This window comes from Mirounga angustirostris, unplaced genomic scaffold (genome assembly GCF_029215605.1).
Source record: "Mirounga angustirostris isolate CCGP_5_RB_7025 unplaced genomic scaffold, mMirAng1.0.hap1 SCAF_13, whole genome shotgun sequence".
NCBI lineage: Eukaryota > Metazoa > Chordata > Mammalia > Carnivora > Phocidae > Mirounga > Mirounga angustirostris.
Window position 1 is genome coordinate 90,028,261 of NW_026991721.1, and position 16,809 is coordinate 90,045,069.

Below are 16,809 nucleotides of genomic sequence, written 5' to 3' on the forward strand. Positions count from 1 at the left end.
GAGAATACCTCTTCAACCTTGGCCGCAGCAACTTCTTGCTAGACACGTCTCCAAAGGCAAGGGAAACAAAAGCAAAAATGAACTTTTGGGACCTCATCAGTATAAAAAGCTTTTGCACAGCAAAGGAAACAGTCAACAAAACTAAAAGGCAACCTATGGAATGGGAGAAGATATTTGCAAATGACATATCAGATAAAGGGCTAGTATCCAAGATCTATAAAGAACTTATCAAACTCAACACCCAAAGAACAAATAATCCAGTCAAGAAATGGGCAGAAGAGATGAATAGACATTTCTTCGGAGAAGACATCCAAATGGCCAACAGACACGTGAAAAAATGCTCCACATCACTTGGCATCAGGGAAATACAAATCAAAACCACAATGAGATATCACCTCACACCAGTTAGAATGGATAAAATTAACAAGACAGGAAACAATGTGTTGGAGAGGATGCGGAGAAAGGGGAACTCTCTTACAGTGTTGGTGGGCATGCAAGCTGGTACAGCCACTTTGGAAAACAGTATGGATGGTCCTCAAGACGTTAAAAATAGAGCTACCCTACAACCCAGCAATTGCATTACTAGGTATTTACCCCAAAGATACAAATGTAGTGATCTGAAGGGTCACCTACACCCCAATGTTTATAGCAGCAATGTCCAGAATAGAAAACCGTGGAAAGAGCTGAGATACCATCGACAGGTGAATGGATAAAGAAGATGTGATAAATAAATAAATAAATAAATAAATAAATAAATAAATAAATAAATAATGGAATATTACTCAGCCATCAGAAAGGATGAATACTTAACATTTACATCAATGTGGATGGAACTGGAGGGTATTATGCTGAGTGAAATAAGTCAATCAGAGAAAAACAAGTATCATGTGGTTTCACTCATATGTGGACTATAAGGAATAGTGCAGAGGATCATAGGGGAAGGGAGGGAAAACTGGATGGGAAGTCATCAGAGAGGGAGAAAAACCATGAGAGACTCTTAACTATAGGAAACAAACTGAGGGTTGCTGGAGGGGAGGTGGGTGGGGGGCTGGGGTAATTGGGTGGTGAGCATTAAGGAGGGCATGTGATGTGATGAACACTACATCTGAAACTAATGATGTACTATATGTTGGCTAATTGAATTTAAATAAAAAAAAGAAATCAGTAATATCAATTTCAAAGGTGGTTGTAAAAATAACATGGGATAATGCATATTTAGAAATAGTTTTTCAAGCACTCAATTCCCATAAAAGTGAGTTGTCATTAGGAATTTGGTCTGGAATTTGTTCTTAGTTTTTCACTGGACTTGAGGCTCTAAGACAGTGGTTCTCAACATTGACTGTATACCGTAATCACCCGGAGCATTTGTAAGTATTGATGCCTGGGCTCCACCCATAGAGGTTCAGATTTAATTGATCTGTGGTGCAGCGTGGGCACTGGCACATAATATAGTACAGAGTAAGTGCCCAAAGGCCATTATTGTTATGATGATGATTTTCAAATTGTAGCATGAAGCCAGGCTCCACGATCTCCCTAATGACAAGGTACTCAAATTGTCAACATGTCCCTAAGAAGCATGGATCATCCTTGCTGGACCTGATACTTACAGACATCCCATCTCTAAGATATAGTGCTTAGGCTAAAAACCTTAAGTTCTCACTCTTTTTATTGCTTCCTCATATAATTACTAACTTTTATATAATGCCCTCAAAGGTCAATCTCTAACTCCTAAAATTTTGGGTATGAGGAGAAATGTGTTCTGACTAGGATTTTTATTTCCATTTTCCTATTAAGAAAACAGAAGTGCCAGGGGCACCTGGGTGGCTCAGTTGGTTAAGCGACTGCCTTCGGCTCAGGTCATGATCCTGGAGTCCCGGGATCGAGTCCCACATCGGGTTCCCTGCTCAGCAGGGGGTCTGCTGCTCCCTCTGCCCTCTTCCCTCTCGTGCTCGCTCTCTCTCATTCTCTCTCTCAAATAAATAAATAAAATCTTAAAAAAAGAAGTGCCAGATCCTCAGTGACTTGCTTGAAGCATACTAATGATCAGTGACTTAGAACTCAAACCCTTCTCACCTGATCATGAGCTCATTTCTGCACACCCAAGTGTGCAGCCTTGTATATCCGCACACCTACAGCTCTAAGCGATGTGGTGGTTGAAAGTGCTTTACGCTTGATGTCTTAGCTTGTGCACAGCAATGAGAAAAGAGGAATGTTACATTATTTTTTTTCATCCTCTAGTAAATTGGAGCTCTAAACATTACCCCAAATCATATAGTTAGTAGAGGCAAAACTAGGCTATAACCCAGGACTTCTGACTATCATCTGTTTTGTTTCCATTAAACTGTATTGTTTTGCTGTAGCTTATCTTTGGGTAGCACTTTATTATTATTTAGTAAACTTAATTTATTGAATTTTTGGAGATGCAGGATGGATTTCATTGCTAACTTCAGGGGCATTTAAGAAATTACAAAGGCAGGGATGCCTGGGTGGCTCAGTTGGTTAAGCCTCTGCCTTAGGCTCAGGTCATGATCCCAGAGGTGTAGGATAGAGCCCCATGTCGGGCTCCCTGCTGAGTGTGGTGTCTGCTTGGGATTCTCAATCTCTCTCTCTCTCCTTCTGCCCCTCCCCCTAAAATAAATGAATCTTAAAAAAAATACAAATGAGCAAAAGTAAAAACACCATTTCCCCGCGATCTGGAGACTAGTAGTGGCAATGACTATATTTCTAGATTTTTTCTATCATCTATCTATCTATCTATCTATCATCTATCTATCTTACATGTGTATAAATATATATGCATTTAAAAAAAAACATTTTGTAACCTGCTTTTTAAAAGTACTTTATAATACATTGTCTCATTTGATTCCTATAATAATAATAACTCTGGCACTAACTGTATTTCCTTTTCTTAGATATAACAGTTTTTAAATCCTTAGGATGTGGTGTGAAGATAAGAAAATCTGCATTGCATTGTAAACTTCATATGTTAAGTTATTGGTGGTATGGCATTTAATTTCACAATAACTAGTCTCAGAAGTAGCTAACTTTTTTTCCATTTATTAGAGGAGAAAACAAATTTCTTCTGGATAACAATAGGTTAAAAAATCTTACATATCCCCTGTACCCAATTTTCACCTCTTAATAAGAAACAGAAAAACCACCTTGAATATACCATTACCAGAAATCAAAGTGCTTTACAAAGCAGTGCAGGGTAAACACCACTCAGTGTGGTGCAGATGGCGAAAATCCTAGACAGCAATAAGTTAATTTTTTACTTCTATAATCATCTAATGGTATAAAATAGGCAAACATGATCTGTGTATTTGATATCAGTTACTGCAATGATTACCTCTAGCTTTACCAGACCATCAGAGGCTTGGGATTGCTGATGATGAGAACACAGCACACAAAGAAAAGATGCTTAGAGATGAAGATAGACAAATGTTAGAAATAAAGACTGCATTAGAAATAGGAGTTCATGGAAGAAATATTCTTCTCATACAGTTGCTTTAAATCCATAATTGAATACCTGTGGTGAGAAAAAAACAACACGGTCTCTTGGAAATTTTAGGGGATGCCTTGATTCTAGTAGTCAGGAAATAAACAGCAAGAAAGGAGAGAACCATACAGATTTGTATCTAGTCCTAAATGTATTCTGAGGGGCCAGCACAGTTATGAAAAATGGGGTCACTGAGACTGGGAGACTGGAGGTCTGTTTATATAACACACAGGCAGAACCTCCTGGGATGCAGTCACTTCGGAGCCCGGAGTCTGTGCTGAAGGAGCAATTAGAGTCTTGGTGTCCTCCTCTGCTGTGAAGCATGGTTTGTCTCCCAGGTGTGTTAATTTTCCTTTTATCTTCAGCTTGGGAAACTTAAGAGTCTTATGCCAGCCTTCAAATATCTGATAGCCAACAACCCGTCATCCTCACCACCGCCACCATTTGTTACTACAATCCACATCATCGGTTACTACTATTATGGCTACTACTCAATGTTATTCTTCAGTAGGCATAATCAATTAGGCTGAAACTGTTTATTTTAAATGTTTCTGAAACAAATGAAAATACTTTACTAAAACAAACCAGAACTTCAGTAGAGGGATGTTAAGTTTATAAGGAACACTGAACTTGTTACCCTGTACCTGTAGATGGCCACTGTGGAATGGCGGGAGGTTGAGGGATGTAAGAGGATGTAAGAGGTAGAATTATAAGAACTCTTCATGCATATTCTTATTCACAAAGGGAAAATGTTCATAAGAAAATTTACTTTTAGAGATTATATTCAGCGATATCTTACTCATGAAAATGTTGCTAATGACTTTTATTTTTATTTATTTTTTTAAGATTTTATTTATTTATTTGTCTGAGAGAGAGAGAGAGCACACAAGCAAGGGGAGGGAGAAGCAGACTCTGGACCCTGGGATTATGACCTGAGGGAGGGCAGACGCTTAACTGACTGAGCCACCCAGGCATCCCGCTAATGATTTTTAGACTTTTTATTTTGAGATAGTTACAGAGTCAGGTGCAGTTGAAAGAAATAGTGGGGAGAGATCCTGTGTACCCTTCATACAGTTTTCCTCAATGGTAACATTTGCATAATTATACTGCAACATCACAATACCACACACCCATGCTGCCATATACAACCTGTGGATTTCATTCAGATTTCCCCCGTTTTACTTGTACTCATTTGTGTGTGTGTGTGTACATTTAGTTCAATGCAATTTTATCTCATGCATAGGCTCATTATCCACCCACAGTTCAGATAAAAACACTTATATGTCTTCATATTCTGATTTTCAAAATAATGGTTTGGTTTCTTATTATCCTCCAAAGGTGACCAGTTATTTTTCTTTAGAATCATTATACTCTCATCACTTTAAACATATTTTATGTGTCATTACAATTATTATCCTTTTGTTGCTCAAATTTTCTATCTTTGGCCTGTGGAATTCTCTTCAGTTTGTCTCTTGAGTCTTTGACAGGAGTGCTCCTAGTCTCTAATACTAATTTTTATCTGTTACGACAAGATGTTCTGAGCTCATCTCATATATTTCATTCTTCAGATCAGGAATCGATCATTTCTCCAGGAAATATGCTTTATTTTAGTAGTGAAATGGAATTTCAAGACAGTAAATAGGTGCTAGAGAGGCTCATTGCTTCTGGGTTGGTTATTGTTTCTAGGTCTTTTCAGAAAGAACCAGGAAGTTTCGGGCTACATGGTTCTCAAAGGATCTCTTATTAAAAAAGACCAATAATTTCACTGGGATATGTTTTGATACTTATTTTGGGGCAATTTTCTTAGGTGTGATGATTCTTTTCAATATGTCACTTCAAAAAAATTTTTTTGACACTAGGAAAAGATCCATGAATTATAGTCTTTATTATCTATTCTGCCCTTTGCTTTGGTTTTCTCCTTTGTAGCTCCTACTCTATGTGGAGTAGATTTTCTTTGTCTGGTGTCTGTATTTGTTGCTTTCCCATAAACCCTCTTCATTTCTTTTCTCTCTCTTATTTCTTACCCCGCTTTTCACCTTCTATTTCTCCTAAGGTATTATCTGTTGTGTTTATTAGCTCCTCTGCTACTTCTAATTCAGCCATATTTCTAAATTATTTTTTCTTTTATTTCTAATAATTTCTTGGGTTCTCTTGCCCAATTTGTAAGTTTTTCTAATTCTGACTTTTGTTGTTCTCTCATACCTTGTAACATTTTCATGTATTTTAGTTCATTTTGAAATAATGTAATAGTATGCATTTATTTGTAGTCATGGGCAATGGAATGAGTTGTGTTCCCCCCAACCCCCAAATTCATATGTTGAAGGCTTAACACTCAATGTGACTGTATTTTGAGACAGAACCTATATAAGGAGGTGATAAAGGTTACATTAGGCCACATAAGGGGGGGGTGTCCTAATCTGATAGGGCTGGTGCCATTCGTAAGACAAGGAAGAGCTCACTCTCTCCCCAATGTGAGGAAATACTGGAAAGGCAGCCACCTGTAAACCAGGAAGAGTCCTCACGAGACATCACCTATGTAGGAACTCTGAATTCCAGAACTATGAGAAAATATACTTCTGTTGCTTAAGTGACCCATTCTGTGGTATTTTGTTATGGTATCCTAAGCAGACTAATGCAATATGTCTTTGTGGTTTGCTCCACATTTTCTGTCAGAAAATTTTTCTTTTTACTTATAATTTTATATGGAATTTCTTTTTGATTCTTTTCTAGTATTCGTTTTTATATCAAATTAGTTTTTTTTCTGACTACATACCTGTAGAACTCCCTATTCTGTTGCTTTTGTGAGGTGTTAAAAAATATGATGACTTTACTGTCTGAGATCTCCTGGCTCTGTCCCCTTTCTACATTTATCTGGACCTTTTCTTTCTTTTGTCTCTATCTGCCTTGTTCTGTTTAGTTTGGGTTTTATTCCTACTCTTGTAGGGAGATTTGGTTGCTTTATGTTGAGAGTTCATAGTCTGAAAACTGTAGTTCCTTCAGATCTTAGTATGGAGTAATTTAAATTCACACACTATTGGAGAATGCAAAATCCCTTCCAGTTTTAGGTGCTATTTTCAAATTGGCCTTTTGAGAGTTACTTGGAATACCGATTAGTTGTTTTGGAGTTTCAGGTTTGCCAGATGTCCTGTTGCTTCCTTCTGTTTCTTCCTGCACAGATGCTGATACTAAGCAGATTTTAAGCTCTTGGTGGTTTGTGCCCATCTGCTTGTGTTTGGAGGTAAAGGGGATAACATATCACTTATTTTTGTCATAGATGTTGTTAATGGGATTATGCTTGCTATTTAGTTATGCTTTTTTTTAATGGGGGTATCCAGGAAGACTATAAAACCATGACCCAATCTCCCTCAAATCCTCTAAGATTTTCTCCATGCTATTTCATTATTTATATTAAGAAGACTAATCATTTGAAGAATATTTACACAAGTAGGACATATTTGTTGAATGTACCTTTCAGAAAAATATAATCTTGGTATATGTCAAAGATGACATATTCAATAGGAACATTCATAGAAAATACATTCTCTAGTATTCTGAACATGCTGCAAGTATTCTTGAACAGGAAGCATTAAGAATATTGGTACTTAACATTGAATGAGTGCTTACTATATTCCAGGCATATATTCTTATGAATATATTCTTTTGTTTCTCTTGGTCTTTCCCTCTCTCTTCCTTCCAGGCTTTGGAACTCCATGAAAGGCCAGCTAAGTGAAGTTAAATAGTTATGATTTATGGTTTTGGCCATGACAAATAACTTACATTGGGCTTGCCATCTTACCAAAAGCAATTAAAAAACTAGACAAAATATGTAAAATAATTGTTTTAAAGTAATACAGTAACAGTAGGGGATTTTATCACCCCATTGACATCAATGGATAGATCATCCGTAGAAAATAAAAAAGGAAATATTGGCTTTGAATGACATATGAGACTAGATGGACCTAACAGATTTATACAGAACATTCTACTCCTAAACAGCAGAATACACATTCTTTTCAAATCCACATGGAATATTCTTCAGGATAGATCACATGTTAGGGCACAAAACAAGTCTCAATATATTCAAAAAGATTGAAATCATATCACATATCTTTTCTGACCATAATGGTATAAAACTAGAAACTGATCACAAGAAAAAATCTGGAAAGAACAAAACTACATGAAGGCTAAACAACACGATACCACTGAATGGGTCAACCAAGAAACCAATGAGGAAATAAAAAAATACTTGGAGAAAAACAAAAATGAAAACACAACATTCCAAAATCTTTGGGATGTAGCAAAAGTGGTTTTAAGACGCATTTATAGCAATTCAGGCCCTTGTTTCTTTAAAACAAGAAAAATCTCAAATACACAACCCAACTTACACCTAAAGGAGCTAGAAAAAGAACAAACAAAACCCCAAACCAGGAGAAGGGAAGAATTAATAAAGATTAGAGTAGAAATAAATAAAAAAACAATAGAATAGATAAATGAAAACAGGAGCAGTTTCTTTGAAAAGATCAACAAAATTGATAAACCTTTAACCATAGTCAGCAAGAAAAAGAGAGGACTCAAATAAATAAAATTAGAAATGAGGGAAAAGAAATAACAACTGACACCACAGACATACAAAAGATTATAAGAGGTAATTACGAAAAAGTACCTGCCAACAAATTGGACAACCTAGAAGAAATGGATAATTTCTGGAAATATACAACAGTCCAAAACAGAATCAGAAGGAAATAGAAAATTTGAACAGACTGATTACTAGCAATAAATATTGAATCAGAAATTAAAAAAAAAAAACTTATGATATACAAAATCCAGGGCCAGATGGCTTCACAGGTGAATTCTACCAGACATTTAAAGAATATTTTATACCTGTTCTTCTTAAACTATTCCAAAAAGTAGAAGAGTAAGGAAAGCTTCCAAATTCATTCTATGAGGCCATCATTACCCTGATACCAAAACAAATATACTACAAAAAAGAGAGAACTATAGGCCAGTATCTCTGATGAACAAGGATCCAAAAATTTTAAACAAAATACTAGCAAACCAAATCCAACAATACATTTAAAAAAAATCATTCACCACAATCAAATGGGATTTATTTTAGGAATGCAAGGGGTGGTTCAATATTAATAAATCAGGCAAGGTAGTACATCACATCAATAAGAGAAAGGATAAAAATGATATGATCATTTCATCTATTATTTTAAAAAGTCTTCTTTCCCCCAATTCTCACTCAACTCACCTTTTGAACCTCTAATTACACATATGTTGGACCATTTAGCATTGTTCTAAAGATTTTGGTTCCTATATTCCTCTTTATTATTATTTTTTTCTATATGTATTTTAGTATGGATTATTTCTGTTGATCTGTTTTGCTTTCAATATCCTTTCTTTGGTTGTGTCCAGTCTGCTATTAAACCAACCTAATGAATTCTTTATTTCTAATATTTTCAGTTTTAAGGTTTTTTTTGAAATTTTCCTTTTTTTATTGTTTTTATAAATCTGTTGGGATTTTCTATCTGTTAGTCAATTTGGTATTTCTTTTGTCTAAATTTCCATAAATAATTATAGTAGTTAAAGTCTTTGTCCACTAATTGCAACATTAAAGTCACATGTGGATCTGCTTTTACTAACCATTTTTACATCTTGATAATGGGTCATATTTTTTGCTTCTTTGTATTTCTAGTAATTTTTTATTTTATGATGCTGGAATTGTAAATATATTATAGAGACAGTGGATTATGTTGTTCTTCTCTACAGATTGTTGCATTTTGTTCTGGGATGCAGTTAATTTACTAGCAGATCACCTTGATCCTGCTGAGACCTGGATTTAGCCTTTGTTATGATGGGTCTAGTTCCATTTTGTCCTTAGTCTGATGGCTTAGTTCTCACTCTTAGGGTATAGATTTCAGGGGTCTCATTTTTTTTTTTCAGGGGTCTCATCTTAATGTCTGGTTTGTTCATCAAAACTTCTCCACTCTCACTAGGCCAGAAGTCTAATAGCTCCCCAGTACTGTGCATCCTCTGTGACCTCTATTCAGTTCCTAGACTCCAAACAGCTGTTGTGTTCTAGACATCTGGAGTCTTGCCATGCACAGACAAAATTTAGAATTCAGCTATTAACTCAAAGGAGTTCTTGATGCGCATGCCTGAGGGTTCTTTTCTTTGGCTTTTTCCTCTCCATGCCTTGCCCCACAGATTCCAGCTGTCCTGGCATCCATGAACACTGATCTTTTGTATTCCAGCTCAGCAGGAGGGCTTATAGGCCCACGGACTAGGAGAAACTGGAAGCCTGGAGACCTAAATTCAATCTGTGACCTTGGGCAGATGGCTTTACTTCTCGGGATCTCCTTAGTGTCTTTGTATGTAAGATGGGGGTAAATATTAGTTCTGTGGATCCGAAAGTTGATGAGATTGTAATCACTTGGGAAAATTAAAAAAATACAGCTACTGTACTCATACCCATACAGATTCTGATACAGAAGGTTTGGGTGGGGAGCCCAGAATTTCTTTTTAATAAACACTCTAAGTAATTGTGTTGCTCAGCCAGGTTTGGGAAATACTGGATTTGATAATTTCCCAAGTCTTTTCAGGTCTAAAATTCTGTTAGTGTGTGGGCTTGATATTAAAGTAACTATAGCTCTGAGAGATCAAGTCATAGGATAGACATTTTGTCAAGGCAGAAGCTGGTATGAAGAGAAAAAACAAGAAAAAGACAAAAGCAACAGAAGAGGAAGAACAAATTTGGATGTGTCCCTACACTGAGAATCTGATCCACTAGGATTCAATTTGAGAGCACCAAGAAGCTAGAAAGCCAGTAGAGAATAGTGGTCCAAGAAAAATGGGTGGAAGGCAGGGACAGTCAAAGGGAGTTCTGACCAGTTAGTAATTTAGAAAAAGGCTGTTCTTGGCAGAGGTTGGGAACATTTACCTGATAGATATTGTACCATTAAACTTATACTCCATGGGAAGAGAGGGTTAGGGGATCAGAGAAGTCTACCTTCTTTTTTGAGCTAGATGTAGTGCAATTATTCCTAGAATGAATTGGGATATGAATAGATTATTGAATATCCTACCCTAATTTATGATAACCCTTTGTGTTAATCTTTCCTTATTCTTGCCACTTCTTTTTATTAAAGTTATTGCATAACTTTATTGCATATTGCATAAAGTAACAAATAAGTTACTTTACAAGAGTTTGCCAGATCCAAGAAGGCAAGGACCCTAGCTTTATGGATTTTCAGTAACTTTCATCAGGAGGAAGCTTAGTCTAGTGGTTACAAAATAGAGGCCTGGAGTCAGACAGACCTAGGCATGTGGGCTCTGAAACAAATTGTCTGTGAGCAACTTATGTTTAAAATGAGTATTATTATTGTGAGGAATTAATAAGGATATATTTATATAGTGTTTTGGATTCTTGGCAGCCAGAAGTCAGTAGAAGGGTTCTGTGTCAGGTACATTACTATGTATTCAAGAAATAGTAATGATGATAATTTTTTTCACAATGATTTTTCTTTTAATAGTACTGGATAAATACTTGTTAAAGTAATTGTCTTTATGAGCCAAATCAAGCAATATCAAGGGTATAAACAAACATTTCTTATTCCTTTGGGAAAGTAATCTCTGATGAAATGTTTTCAGGGAATCTCTGTCTTAATTATCAGGCCACTGAGATCTGTAATCCTAATAAAACTCCTTATTCTCCTGTTGTCCTCTGGTCAGGAAAAGGCACTGTCTCTTTCCTTATAGCTAGAGGGGCTTTTGGGCAAATTAACAACTGGAAATCATGTTCTTCAGTGCAGAAAGGCCTGAAAGATAACTTAAGAGTTTCTGATCCTTTGCACCAGACTGAGAGGAGAGAGTTCTTAGCTCAACCTATCATTTTCTTTCTTTTTTTTTTAAGATTTTTTAAAAATTTACTTGAGAGAGAGAATGAGAGAGAGAGAGAGAGACCACATGAGAGGGGGGAGGGTCAGAGGGAGACACAGACTCCCTGGTGAGCAGGGAGCCTGATGCGGGACTCGATCCAGGGACTCCAGGATCATGACCTGAGCCGAAGGCAGTCGCTTAACCAACTGAGCCACCCAGGCGCCCTCAACCTATCATTTTCTATTCATTATGGTCATTTTTGGGTTCCAGAACAATGTGGTCAAGAAACAGTAGAGAATAATAGCTTTATAGATCTGAACTAAAGGAAGGTGAGTATGTTCCTAACCCTGGTGAGTCAGGTAACCTAGTGGTTATGAGTCAAATGTGAAAGACTGCCAAAGTTTACCTTCAGGCTGCACCTCAGTATTTTGGGGACTTCCACTAGGTACCTAACTCCTTTGTCTCATGTGCAAATTGGGATAATAATATTGTGACATAGCTTTTAGTACATAGCCTCTCATAGGAACACCTTAAATAAGTGTTAGCTTTAAAAAATGATCATTAAACCACTTGATCTAGGGGAGACTGGAAAAATGTGGCCTCACCTTCTTGGTTGACAGCAGTGGCCCAGTTGTGGGGGTTCTGAGAAGTCACAGTGTCTTCTCACAGGACCCTCTTCAGGGAAGAGGCTTAGGTGTCAGCAATGGAAGCATAGGCAGGAGAGAGAAGGACAGAAAATGGACTAATTTAAATATCTAAAAAACATCTATATGGATATGAATAAATTACTGCTTTCTCTCTGGAGGCAAAGTTTAGACTCTAACTGTTCTCTCTGGAAGTTAAAGTCACTTGAGGTATAAGACAGATCCATTGCAAACAGTAAAAACCTTCCTAACATACTAATGTTCAAATCTCTCTCTGTGGATTCCATTCCCCAAAGTGGGGGATGGATACTGAGAGAGTGGTGGTGTTTCTTTCTAACTGGTTCTCTTTTCTTTTCCCCAGACTGCCCTTCCTCCACCCATCCCCAAGAGGAAAATGGCAGCTAAGAACTTTTCTGTGACAGAGTTTATCCTTGCAGGCTTAACAGACCAGCCGGGACTCCAGATCCCTCTCTTCTCCCTGTTTCTAGGTTTCTACATGGTCACTCTGCTGAGGAATCTGGGACTGATAACCCTGATTGGGTTGAATTCTCGCCTACACACCCCCATGTACTTTTTCCTCTTCAACCTCTCCTTGATAGATTTGTTACTCCACGACCATCACCCCCAAAATGCTGAAGAATTTTGTCTCAAAGAAGAACATCATCTTGCACGCAGAGTGTATGACTCCACTCTTTTTCTTCTGCTTCTTCGTCATTTCTGAGTCCTTCCTCCTGTCAGCCATGGCATATGACTGCTATGTTGCCATCTGTAAACCACTGGTGTACACTGTCACCATGTCTCCTCAGGTCTGTTTATTCCTTTTGTTGGGGGTCTATGTGATGGGATTTTCAGGGACCATGGTCCACATGGGAAGCATAGCAAGTCTGACTTTCTGTGCTGACAATTTTGTCAATCATTCATGTGTGACATCCTTCCTCTCCTTGAGCTCTCCTGCAACAGCACTTATGTGCACGAGCTGGTGGTCTTTGTCCGTGTGGCCATTGACATTGGAATGCCCATTGTCACCATCTTCATCTCTTATGCTCTGATTCTCTCCAGCATTCTCCACATTCACTCCACTGAGGCCAGGTCCAAAGCTTTCAGTATGTGCAGCTCTCACATAATTGTGGTATCTCTTTTCTTTGGTTCTGGGGATTTCATGTATCTCAAACCACCTTCCATTTTGCCCCTTAGCCAAGGGAAAGTGTCCTCTCTGTTCTATACCATTGTAGTGCCCATGTTAAACCCACTGACCTATAGTTTGAGGAACAAGGATGTCAAAGTTACCTTGAGGAAAACCTTGGAAAGAAAAATTTTTGAGAGTGTAGTATATAGAGAAGGAGATACAGTGCTTTGTTAGTGTGTGTGTGTTTTAAATGAGGGATCCAAGTTCCAGTTTTTTTTTCCTCTTCTGTAAAGAAAGAGAATTTTAAGTCTTTATGTTTGGATGAATGCTTAATGCATATCTATTTTCTTTGTCCCTTGACCTACCTTGACTATTCCAAGACTGTCTTATGCATTTTTTCTATAATCACAAATCATTTAATCTTGTATGGGGCTTATAAACCATTTTATCTAACCTTCTCATTTAATAGACATTGGAAACTTAGAAATATTATGTATGTTTTCCAGGGCCTTACACCTAACTGGTTCCACAAGGGGGACTAGAATCCAGACCCTTGAGAATTCTAATCTACATTGTTTTCCTTTCTACCACATTTACTTGCTTTATTGCTGCCCTTGCAGATTTCATTTTGAAAGTATGATATTTTAGCATTTTACTATCTGATTCTATATATAGTAATTTAATGTAACTTCTCAATAAATAACTTTAAAAAAATAACTTTTTAATATTACATTTTTTTTCTTTTTTAAAGTTTTTATTTTAATTCCCGTTAGTTAATAGACAGTGTTATACTAGTTTCAGGTGTACAATATAGTGAATCAACAGTTCCATACATCACCCTGTGTTCATCACAATAAGTGCACTCCTTAATCCCATCACCTATTTCACCCATTCCCCCACACTTCCTTCTGGTAACCATCAGTTTGTTTTGTACAGTTAAGAGTTTGTTTCTTGCTTTGTCTCTCTCTCTCTTATTTTTTTCCCTTTGCTTGTTCATTTTGTTTCTTAAATTCCGCATATGAGTGAAATCATATGGTATTTATGTTTCTCTGACTGACTTATCTTGCTTAGCATAATACTCTCTAGCTCCATCCATGTCATTGCAAATGGGAAGATTTCATTCTTTTTTGTGGCTGAATAGTATTCCACTGTATATATATACCACATCTTCTTTATCCATTCATTAATCAATAGACACCTGGACTGCTTCCATGTCTTGGTTATTGTAAATAATGCTGCTATAAACATACAGGGTACATGTATCCCTTTGAATTAGTGTTGTATTCTTTTGGTAAATACCCAGTAGTGCAGTTGCTAGATCATAAGGTAGTTCTATTTTAACTTTTTGAGGAAACTCCATACTGTTTTCCAGAGTGGCTGCACCAGTTTGCATTCTCACCAACAGTGTAAGAGGGTTCCACTTTCTTTGCATCCTTGCTAACACCTTTTGTTCCTTGTGTTGTTGATTTTAACCATTCTGGCAGGTAGTTTTGATTTGCATTTCCCTGAGGATACGTGATGATGAGCATCCTTTCATGGGTCTGTTGGCCATCTTGATGTCTTCTTTGGAAAATATCTGTTCATGTCTTTTGCCCATTTTTAAATTGGATTATTTGTTTTCTGGGTGTTGAATTTGATAAGTTCTTTATATATTTTGGATACTAACCATTTACCAGATATGTCATTTGCAAATATCTTCTCCTATTCTGTTGGTTGCCTTTTAGTTTTGCTGGTTATTTCTTTCACTGTGCAAAAGCTTTTTATTTTGAGGTGGTCCCAGTAGTTTATTTTTGCTTTTGTTTCCCTTGCCTTAGGAGACATATTTAAAAGATTTTTTTTTTTTAAGATTTTATTTATTTATTTGAGACAGAGAGAATGAGAGAGACAGAGAGCACATGAGAGGGGGAAGGGTCAGAGGGAGAAGCAGGCTCCCTGCCGAGCAGGGAGCCCGATGCGGGACTGGATCCTGGGACTCCAGGATCATGACCTGAGCCGAAGGCAGTCGCTTAACCAACTGAGCCACCCAGGCGCCCAGGAGACATATTTAGAAAGAAGTTGCTATGGCTGATGTGAAAGAAGTTACTGCCTGTGTTCTCTTCTAAGATTTTTTTTCTTTTCTTTTTTATTATGTTATGTTAATCACCATACATTACATCATTAGTTTTAGATGTAGTGTTCCATGATAAATTGTTTGCGTATAACACCCAGTGCTCCATGCAGTACATGCCCTCTTTAATACCCATCACCAAGCTAACCCATCCCCCCCTGCTTCTAGAACCCTCAGTTTGTTTCTCAGAGTCCATAGTCTCTCATGTTTCATCTCCCCCTCCAATTACCCCTCCTTCATTTTTCCCTTCCTGCTATCTTCTTTTTTATTAAACATATAATGTATTATTTGTTTCAGAGGTACAGGTCCGTGATTCAACAGTCTTACACAATTCACAGCGCTCACCATAGCACACACCCTCCCCAATGTCTATCACCCAGCCACCCCATCCCTCCCACCTCCCACCATTCCAGCAACCCTCAGTTTGTTTCCTGAGATTAAGAATTCCTCATATCAGTGAGGTCATATGATACGCGTCTTTCTCTGATTGACTTATTTCGCTCAGCATAATACCCTCCAGTTCCATCCATGTCATTGCAAATGGCAAGATTTCATTCCTTTTGATGGCTGCATAATATTCCATTGTATATATATACCACTTCTTCTTTATCCATTCATCTGTCAATGGACATCTTGGCTCTTTCCATAGTTTGGCTATTGGACATTGCTGCTATAAACATTGGGGTGCATGTACCCCTTCGGATCACTACATTTGCATCTTTGGGGTAAATACCCAGTAGTGCAATTGCTGGATCATATGGTAGCTCTATTTTCAACTTTTTGAGGAACCTCCATACAGTTTTCCAGAGTGGTTGCACCAGGTTGCATTCCCACCAACAGTGTAGGAGGGTTCCCCTTTCTCCGCATCCTTGCCAAAATCTGTCATTTCCTGACTTGTTAATTTTAGCCATTCTGACTGGTGTGAGGTGGTATCTCATTGAGGTTTTGATTTGGATTTCCCTGATGCTGAGCGATATTGAGCACTTTTTCATGTGTCTGTTGGCCATTTGGATGTCTTCTTTGGAAAAATGTCTGTTCATGTCTTCTGCCCATTTCTTGATTGGATCATTTGTTCTTTGGGTGTTGAGTTTAAGAAGTTCTTTATAGCTTTTGGATACTAGCCCTTTATCTGATATATCATTTGCAAATATCTTCTCCCATTCTGTCGGTTGTCTTTTGGTTTTGTTGACTGTTTCTTTTGCTGTGCAAAAGCTTTTTATCTTGATGAAGTCCCAATAGTTCATTTTTGCCCTTGCTTCCCTTGCCTTTGGCACTGTTTCTAGGAAGAAGTTGCTGTGGCTGAGGTTGAAGAGGTTGCTGCCTGTGTTCTCCTTTAGGATTTGGATGGACTCCTGTCTCACATTGAGGTCTTTCAACCATTTAGAGTCTATTTTTGTGTGTGGTTTAAGGAAACGGTCCAGTTTCATTCTTCTGCATGTGGCTGTCCAATTTTCCCAACACCATTTGTTGAAGAGACTGTCTTTGTTCCATTGGACATTCTTTTCTGCTTTGTCAAAGATTAGTTGACCATAGAGTTGAGGGTCCATTTCTG

At 37.5% G+C, this 16,809-nt stretch overlaps 2 pseudogenes; both read left to right on the forward strand.

The window, feature by feature from the left end:
- Positions 1 to 16,809, forward strand: part of LOC135362416 (olfactory receptor 8B8-like) — a 111,218-nt pseudogene that overhangs the window by 61,633 nt on the left and 32,776 nt on the right.
- On the forward strand, positions 11,449 to 13,761 carry LOC123857705 (olfactory receptor 8B12-like; annotated as a pseudogene).